This window comes from Triticum dicoccoides, chromosome 7B (genome assembly GCF_002162155.2).
Source record: "Triticum dicoccoides isolate Atlit2015 ecotype Zavitan chromosome 7B, WEW_v2.0, whole genome shotgun sequence".
Classification (NCBI taxonomy): Eukaryota; Viridiplantae; Streptophyta; class Magnoliopsida; order Poales; family Poaceae; genus Triticum; species Triticum dicoccoides.
The window spans coordinates 358,737,809-358,746,951 of record NC_041393.1 but is presented as its reverse complement, the minus strand read 5'-3'; positions in this window follow the sequence as shown (position 1 = coordinate 358,746,951).

Here is a 9,143-nt window from a genome sequence, read left to right as displayed (position 1 = left end):
CTCATGAGGATCCATCGCCATCTCCGCCTGGATCGCCTGGCGCCTGCCCTCCTAAGCCGCCAGGAGGCCCCGCATGTGGCGCTAGGATGCAGCAGTCACGTTCAGCAAACCGAAGGGCATGCAGACGTAGCTGTGAGTGGGGCCCTCGCATCGGCCAACACGGGACGACCAGAAGAGCTCCTGAGATGCGGCCCTGTTGAGCCCCGGGATGTCAACGCAAACATGCGGCTCCCCGTCCTCGTCTGGGCGAGGAGACGCGCCTGGTGGTGGGCGGCGATTGCCGCACATAACTCTTGCCTCCTGAATCTCCTTGGCTGCTTTGTTGACGAACTCCTGAGCGCTAGGCGCCTCGCTCCCTACGTTCTCTCCGTGGAACCACGCACTGAAGCATGCCTCCACACGGTGCCCGAGTGCCTCCCTCGTGACGTCGTCTAGGCCAGGGGCCCTCCAGAGGAGAGCCCCCGGGCCCAGCCTGAGGGGGGCGCCCGGCGCGCCTTCGTGTTAGAGAGGGGAAGGCGCCCTGTCCGTGGACGCAGGGCTTGAAGCGACATCGCCAGATGCCCCATCCTCCTAAGATCCTTGGCGGAGCAGCTGCTTCTTCTTCTTGGGAACGGCCTTAGGAGGGAGGATGGCGCCCTCGCTGTCAGGTTTCTCAACCGTTGCAGCCTAGTAGGCACGCTTGAGATAGCACACCGCATCCTTTTCTTCGCAAGCGACCATGATGATGCCGCAGTTCCCTGCCATCTTGAGGATGTTGTAGCTATGGTGCATTGCCGCCATGAACTTGGCGAGAGTTGGGTACCCGAGGATGGCATCGTACGGCAGACGAATGTCGGTGACGTCGAAGTCGATGTGCTCGGTGCAGTAATTGTCGCGCTTGCCGAAGGTGACGGGGAGGCGGAACAGCCCGATCGGATGCGTAGAGCCGTCGGTCACTCCTGAGAAGGGCTTGGTAGGCTGAAGCGGGTGATGCGGCACTTGGAGCCTGTTGAACATCTGGACAGAGAGAACATTGAGCCCTACGCCGCCATCGATGAGTGTCTTGGTGATGAATACGTTGGTGATGATGGGCGAGAAGAGCATTGGGAGCGCGCCGGCAATGTCCGCCCACTTGATCTGGTCGGAGGTTTCGAAGGTGATGGTGTACTTGGACCACTTGAGCGGGCGCACTGCCTCGAGCTTGGGAAGGGCTGCATTCACCTCATGCACGAACTGCTTGAAGATGCGATGAGTGGCTGGGGCCTGGGAGCCGCCCAGGATACAGGCGATGGAACGAGGCTCTTGGAAGCCCCTAGCCCCCTCGTCCTGATGGTGGTCTTTGTTCCTTGTTGGGAATGATTCTAGTAACTGGGGAGAAGCTCAACAGTAGAGAGTGATTCCACTGTTGGAATGGTTATAGCATAACCGAAGAAACTGGGAGAAATCCCAATTGGTGCCAATGATAAAACCTAGAGCTTGTGCGTGCTCTCAAGAACTTGAGCATTTCCATATTCATCAATGTTTTACCAACATCCGTGACAAGGATCCTGGCAACACAACACACTACCATGATGAATACCGTTGGAGGATGGAGATGCAAAGGAAGATAACACTTCCTCATATTTCACCTTAGCGAGGCCAAGGGGACAAAATCTAGATGATCGACCGAGAGATATTTAGCACTCCGCTTCTAATGTTCTCCTTGATGTGCTAGCGCAACCCATTTATTAAAAAGGTTTGGTACCTAGAACATCAAGTAAAAGGTTGGACTTCGGGAGCACAAGAATCCATAAGGAATAACTACGAAAGTAAATCCTACGAAATCCTCATGGGGAGGTGGCCAACTTCCTCAATCAAGATACTACAATAAAAGATCTTCCGACTAGGTGTGTCGGCCAGAACATCAACCTTGTCGGGACCTACATAATAGATCTTGGAAAAGTTCCAACCATCATATCTGCCTGAGACTCGGATCTGGTTGGTAACATGATATTCCAGACTCATCAAGTCTAGAAGGAAAAATGAAAGTTTGCAACACAAATCGATGAGATGGCGTTGCGAGATTCTCGGGAAATAAACTACAATAGCAAGCTCCAAAATATGAGCTGGTTCTGCTACAAACATGTGAACACGTTGTCCCGGACAAGCATGATCACATGGTAGTCTTAAAACGAAACACTACCGAGTTCTGGTTGGGAACCATCATCGACGATAACAGAATCTTGTAAAAATCTGTCTGGTACCTTCAGGACAAGCACTTAGAACTTATTATCCTTGAACAAATCAATCAGTGGCTTGGTGTGCTAGGGATACATACAGAATGAAGATGATCAGTCTATCAGACCATAGAATCCTTCACACGTACATGACTGACTTGGAATGATTCCAAAGGAAACTAAAACAATCTTTTTTGAACTCACGGCGGCAACTTGCACTAAGTGCATGTGAACCAGAGGAAGTTACTCCTTTCAGCCGAACATATGCTTCATGAAGGAAACATGAGGATAATGTTTATAAAAGTTTCCAATACCAGCTGGATGTTCAACACGAATCATGGAGAAGATAGAAATGTTGTCAATGGGCTCAATAACAATTCATCGAGGTTTCCATATAAGTGGAATTCCACAATTATGTGAACAAGGTGTTAGCATTGGTCAGACCCGAAAGATATAATGGTGTATGCTCGAGGAAACATCCACGAGTAAGACAACATTACGAATATCGTTGGTTCTGATTTGATTTGACGATAGCCCATATTCAAATCAAAGATTGCATAAGATAATAGATCCAACAATTTACCACGAGGATCAATCAATGAAGATATCATCTTTCTTCAACACACACACACACACACACAAAGATACCCCTTTGGAGTGAACTGAGTCGGACAAGCTTTTATCTTCCAACTCTCCAAGTTGTTGTTTATCTTAACCAACTAGCTTAGGGTATCCAACACAGATTCTTGGAGAAAGGGTGGTTCATAGAGATAAACGAACTTTATCATGAACTCAACATAGCAGTGAGGTGACAACCTGGTGATACTTCCGAGAAGATATCCGGAAAATCACGAACCACCATTATGTTACTAAGCTCGAGAACAATCTTGCTTTTCAGGGCAAGATGATATGATCAAAGAGTGAGGGTTTGACACAATCGTAACCCATTGATCAAGGAGTGCATCGGAAATAAGAACTAGGTAGCACAATCAGTGTTAGAATGATGATTCAATATCCAACACGCTAAGAATGAAGTTATTATCCTTTAACTACCAAGCAACAAGGTTGTTGGGAGTATTGATTTCACACATCATAGTTCACCTGTCGGCATTCCGGTTGCAACATCATGGTAGCCGAGAATGAATGATAAGGGTGAGAAGTATCACTGTATCACGAAGTCATAAGAGATTGTGCAATTCCCATGCCATACTTGATATGGAAGAGGGCAACACTCCAAGGTAGAACAGAACAAAAGCTGGATTGGCAATTTGATCTGTGGAATACAACTGCTTTGACCCAATCCTAGAAATGGATAAGGTACTGGAGTTTGTTTCTCCTAGTCATTCCAGAATAGAATGGCTTGACGGACCACAAGAGTAATAGGCATCGATAAACGAATGCACACATACTCTTGACTATCAATTTATAGACGGGGGTCAGAATACAACTAAGGAGGGACAACTCAAGGACCATATAACTTTCTGAGTTGTGGATGCATAGATTAGTATGTCGAACCAGGTTCAACAGGTTTCTTTCGGATAACCCATGCGGAGAAGGTAGAACTGGCAGAGTCACAACATAGAACCGAGAACTCGTCAAGAGCACTCTGGTTGTGATCTTTCGGCTCAAAATAACTTCTGCCAGGAATGGTTCATGGTATTTGGAAGAAGGAAATACCACAGACCTTGAGGACTATCAGAAAGGTTACTAATAACCTAAAGCAACTAGCAACACTATCAACATGAAGTAGGGTGAATCTCGGGTTCAGAAACCTAGGAGTAGAAGGCCTACTAACTAAGTGGCATCACGGGATGCTTTCGAGATTGATGGCCAGAATCATCGCACTGGGAACACAAAACATGGCTAGATTACTAGATGATCCCCTAAGACACCTAGGGTCATAATAATAGCTCCAACATATATGTCGAGGCAATGGAGTACCTTAACTCACTGACTAGTGTGGTTAATCTGACCAAGGGAACATCGGGAACGGAAGAAGAGATTTGCAAATGCACCAGACTATTTAGAAACCTGGAATGCCTTGGATAGCATAACGGCTGTAAATGCTCAAAGGATTTGAGACATCCTGCAGAAATGGTGGCATAACCACTTGATCATTATAAAATCAAGATTCCGAGACCAACTGTCAATACACGGAGACAGTAAGAACTGAACTAAGGCTTGAATTCACCAATCTTATAAATCTACGTATTAGTGACACGTGATCCTGATAGAAAGAAGAGAAAGCCTAGTTCCTTAACCCCGTAGGGAAGATAAGATGACTCAGATCAGAAGGGCATAAGGTAAAAGAGTAAAAAGAGCCTTACGTTCCCATCCACAATGAATTCCCTTATATAACTAAAGAATTTCTAGACTCAACTTTGACCAGTTTGGCTTGGTAATCCTACAGGCAGTCAGGCTCTGATACCAAAGCTGCCAGGACCATCCTAAGTCACACCGATCTAGCATGTAACACATCATATCACTTTGCGGCCTCACGCACGGTATTCCCACGGGTGCTGCCTTACCTGGCTCGGGACCGTTTGTGCCTTTTGGCTCATATATGATAGTGTCGTTAGCATCCATATGACAAAGTACATGGGCTGACATGACTACTCGTGGACCCAAAGCGGCGCTAACTTACAGGGACATGCATACATGACCCAACAACGAATGTGTCGATCAACAACGTATGAACCCAAGTTGTACCAAGCTACATGGACTTAAAGGAACAACGCGTGACATTTCCCCGAAGGGACAGACACAAGAACAAAGAAGGACACATTCCGGCCAGCCTAGGTGTTCCGGAGCAGTAGCAAGCTACCATGGCTCAGTGGAAGCACTACGAGACATTTCCCAGTAAGAGAGGCTACCACGGATGAACAACTAGGTTGTCAGATCCCACACATACCAAGCATTTCAAATCATACACACAATATGCTCGATATGTGCGTATGCAACTTGGCATCACAACATAACTCTATGACTCAAAGTATTTATTCAATAGGCTCCGAGGAGCGAAATATTACAAACATGGGTCTCATGACCCAACATTCAGAGCATACAAGTCAAAGCACATGCGGAAGCTTAACATGTCTGAGTAGAGACATTTACAAATGAAAGAGGCTGAGAAGCCTGACTATCTACCAGATCCTGCCGAGGGCACAAGATCGTAGCTGAGGTAGCAAGCTAAACGTCGAAGTCCAAGCGGAACTACTAGCGAGACTGAAGTCTCTCTGGAAAAACATAATTAAGCAAACGTGAGTACAACTGTACCCAGCAAGACTTACATCAGAACTAACTACATATGCATCATTATCAACAAAGGGGATGGTGGGGTTTAACTGCAGCAAGCCAGCTTTGACTTGGTGGTATCCTAAACTACGACCACAAGTAACTCTTTTGAGGTGGCGCACACGAGTGCACATATTCACCATATCAATACACCACTATGGATTCACTCCCGTCTCCATACGAGAATGCCATCCATAGCACTCACGCTTATCTTGCGCATTTTAGAGTATCCACTTTTACTTGTCTATGAACTACATAGGCAACCCAAAGGTCCTTTACCGCGGATGCAACTATTCGAATAGATGATGTTAACCCTGCAGGGGTGTACTTCTTCACACACGCTCTCACCACTTACCGTCGTTTACACGACATGTACTCGGCAACCTTCAAGCGGAAGCCCAACAAGGGTGTCGGCCATGGCCTACCTGAGCACTCAAGTCTCTAGTCCAGGTTTATCGCCTATTCACATTCCATCCGCAGGGAGTCCGGCCGAAGTTTCCACATACGGCCTCGAACGATGTGTATAGGGTTCCGCAACACCAAACGGGCGCCTGGCATACCGCCCACGTGCCTACTGCATTACAGCCCACCCCTCGGGTCAGCGCTGCGCACGGCCTCCAGCATACTACAAACACCAGAAACTACTTGCAACTCCTAGACAAAGGGTGGTTATGAAGCCGAGAGGGTCCATTGGTTTCAGGCCCAACGCGTGGTAGTAGTTGTTCATGGATCACAAACACAGAACTCAGTTTCTGAGGATGGCTTCAATGAGACAACCCACCATGTACTCCTACATGGCCTCTCACCGCTACCTTTACCAAATTGTGTTCACACACTTAGCTCACACACAGTAGGACATGTTCATCACTGTTCCAATTCATCCCCGATGAATCAGACCTGACACAACTCTAAGCATAGTAGGCATGACAACACAAGCATGAATGAGTGCGCACATAAGGGCTCAAACAACTCCTACTCATGCTAGTGGGTTTCATCTATTTACTGTGGCAATGACAGGTCATGCAGAGGAAAGGGGTTCAACTACCGCAACATGTAACAGTTGAATCGTTGTTGTCCTAATGTAATAAAAGAGAGCAGGAGCGAGAGAGTGGGATTGTATCAGAATGAACAAGGGGGTTTTGCTTGCCTGGCACTTCTGAAGATGATATAACTCTTCATCGGTGTCATCGAACTCATTGTCGGAACCACGTCTACTGAGAGGGGACAAATACCGGCAACAGAGAGGAAACACAATCAATGCAATCCGCAATATGATGCATGATCATGACATGGCAAAATGAGTGCTGTTTGAGCTAATGCAACTACAAACAGAGTGGTTTGAGTCATTTTGAACCAAAGGTTCAATTCCAAACTCAAACTATGAATTCAAATAGTGCATTATTATGTTTTGATCTAAACAGCAATGTTAAGTTGTTTAAACATGCATGATACTAGTACGGATGAATAGATTGGATTTTTCTGATCATTTTTCATATATAATTTACCTTATTTGGAGTTACAGATAATTTTCTATGAATTTTAGAAATTTTGGGCGTTTTCTGAATTTATTTTAAAACCAGAAAATCACTTATTGCATCAGCACTGTGTCACGCTTACGTGAGCAAGTCAATAGGCGCGGCCCAGGTCAAACCTTACAAGCGGGCCCACTGGTCAGCAAGACAGGGGTTAACCCCGTGTTGACTTGGACTTTGACCTGTTGCGGGGCCCGCCGTCAGTGTCTAGTGTTGGTCCAGCTAGCGGGGATTAGTGCCTAATGATGTCCATGTCGGTAGTCACCGGAGTTTCGCTGGCGATGATGATAACTACGGCGGCAACTCGCCAGACTTGAGCTACAGGTGGCGACTGGACGCGTGAAGGCCACCAGGAGGTAGCCCACGCTCGACCGCGTCCAGCAGAGCGATCGGGAGGCCTCGGGGTCGCCGGAGATGACAATGGCGAGCACAGAGGCGGCGGCCGGAGCTATGGGTGTGCTCGGTTTGGTGCTACTGGGCGTCTCTGGGCGAGATGGTGGTGTCAGCGGGTTGCTGGGGACGTGCTGAGCATGGTAGCATGCTCGGGCGCGACGCGCGTGAGCTCTAGCCACGGCGACGACACGGCTGGTGGCGATGGGTTCTCGGGTTTGACAGAAACAACGGCTACGCAGTGAAATCCAGCACAGGGAGAGAGGGGTTCGGTAGAGGGTCTCACGGCGATCACGGCGAGATGATCAGCGGGCTCGAGGGAGGTCCGAAGGCGACGGAGCGACGACGGCGATCTCGGACACCCGTGACTGAAAATGACGGCCGTGAGGTCGATGCAGGGCGTCCCCGGTTGCGTGGCTTGACTAAGACGAAGAAGGTGACGGGGCGGATCACTGGGACATAGCAGCAAGGCGAGGGGAACATGGTGGGCACGGCTATGGCGAGTGAGGAGAGAGGCAGAGAGGGTCGAGGGGGGAGTGCGTGGCGCGTTCAGGGCATCAGGGGTGCACGCAAGCAACCAGGGAGGAGGTGGTGGCGCGGTTGCGGCATGCCAGGCATGCAGCTGCTTTAGGGCAAGGGGGAGGAAGATGACAAAGGAGGCCAGTGGGCTGGGTTGCTGCTGGGCTAATTCTGGTGGGTGCACAGGTAAGTTGGCTGAGGTGAGTTTCCTTTTTTTTATTTCCTGTTTTGTATTTTTCTACAACTTTGTGGCTTTATTAAAAATACTAAATCAATCCAAAAAACATGAAACTGCTCATGACCACTATTGGAATATATCCTACAGTAAACATTTCAATTTATGATTATTTGGGCATTGGAAATATTTTATAGCATTTAAATGCCCAAATGCAAATACTATATGATTTAATTCAGTGACCCTCTGTTGTCCTAGAAAAGTATGCACCATTTTTTCCAGAGGTTCTAGACCAAGGAAAAGATGATGAACATTTTAGAAGGGCATTTCGGGTTCAGAGAAAATGATTTTATTTCGGCCCCAGTTGAATTTCATTTGCTGCTAGGGTTTATCATCCCCCATTTCAAAGTTTCATAAAATTTAGAGATGATGCATGGAGGCTAATGCAAAGACAGGCAAGGCCTGAACTGTGGTTGTGACAACTCACCCCCACTAAACAAGAATCTCGTCCCATGATACAAGCGTAGGGTAAGATGAAGGGGGGAACGCAAGCTAACATAATCTTCATGATCCAGGTTGCACTTCATAAGGGCGTTGATTCAATCACCATCATTGTCTCGATGTCTTGCTCTGAGAACTCTACTACATGACAACAAGGGAAAAAGAAAAACTCTAGAAGAATCGATCTTCTCAAAGATCGAACAACTCAGGATCAACTCACGGAGTGAGACATTGGAAACATCTCTTGAGCTGAGACACGAAGCATACATCCAAAGGGATGGAGTGTAACAGATGACGAAGGTTCACTAGGTAGGCAACAATTCCACACTTCAGAGGGTGGTGAATGGTTGTCAATGTAGAGAGGAGTTGGGTTGCCATGATACCATAACAAGACATCTTAGAGGAGGTGACTCGTAGAATTACCCCTTAAGTGGCAAAAAGAATTACTTTTTACTCAGAGATCAATAAAATACTCTATACCAGCCTGAGGTAATTCCCATATGATCGTTTGACGGAGTTCGAAGGAATGGCATAACC